The following is a 1,005-nucleotide window of genomic DNA, read 5'->3' as shown; positions in this document are numbered from 1 at the left end:
CTTAACTTAAAAAATTCCAGAGTACCACCAAAGATAAGACAAAGAAACAAAGCAGGGCACTTTCACTGCTATCTTCTGGAAGAACAGATATTTTTTTCAAAGCATGAGAATTCAAAGAGGAGCCATTTAAATAGGTAGATTATCAATGGCTAATATATCCAGTCTATACATTAGATATACAGGCAAAGTCATTCCATGATTAAGTGGCCAATATAAACCTTCCAGCTTTTGTACCAAATATCAAATATAAGAAAAAACCCCATTTTAAAACAGTCTCTTAGGTATTTTCAGCAGTTTCTGAGTTACCTATAGGAAGCTCTGACTTAGTTGTATAGAGTTTAATATATGTGTCCACCATTAAATCTAAATCATGTTTTATATAAAAAGTAATGTTAAGCAAAGCCAAGTTACTTGACCTTTGCTCTGTCAAAGTGTTTCTTAAGTATGCTTTGAGACACTTTCGTCCATTTTGATAGCGCTCATTTTCAACTTTCATCACTGGAAGAATACATAGGACCTTCAGCAATGCATAAACGTTTGGGAAGAACTTGATGTCAGGCAAATGAAGGGCTTCATAAATGGTGGATGGAAGCTCTATATCTTTTCCTCTGTGTTTCCACTTGATTCTCCAACAATGAAGCTCGGCAGACAGCGTGTCAGGATTGGGTAAGTCACTCCTGTACATGTCAGCATGGTGTTCCTCTGGCGTATTGAACTTGAACTGTCCCATGACAGAAGGGACTAGAGATAAGCATTTAAGAGCTTTGAGGTGCTGTTCTGAAAAGATATCTTTAAGTTCTTGAATAATGTGCTCTACAATTGGGACACTCAGGATTTCTTTATAGTAACTCTCTGAGGTTAGCTGAGAATCCAGGTTGCCCTGCTGAGCTCAGTGGAATTTCCCAGGGAGTTTCATCTGAATATCAAGTTTGGATGCCAAATTTGTGGCTTCCTCAAACCAAAATTCATGATAAACTTCAATATATTCCATCACTTCATTTAGTG

The 1,005-nt window shown here is 37.1% G+C and overlaps 1 pseudogene; it reads right to left on the bottom strand.

The window, feature by feature from the left end:
* Positions 1-277: 277 nt before the first annotated feature.
* LOC102853309 overlaps positions 278-1,005 on the bottom strand; it is a 5,053-nt pseudogene continuing 4,325 nt past the window's right edge.

The sequence above is a fragment of the Elephantulus edwardii genome, unplaced genomic scaffold, assembly GCF_000299155.1.
Source record: "Elephantulus edwardii isolate Elephantulus edwardi_28Jun2011 unplaced genomic scaffold, EleEdw1.0 scaffold00310, whole genome shotgun sequence".
Taxonomy (NCBI): Eukaryota; Metazoa; Chordata; class Mammalia; order Macroscelidea; family Macroscelididae; genus Elephantulus; species Elephantulus edwardii.
The sequence above is the reverse complement of the archived record's forward strand: the minus strand, read 5'-3'. Positions and strand labels throughout refer to the sequence as shown.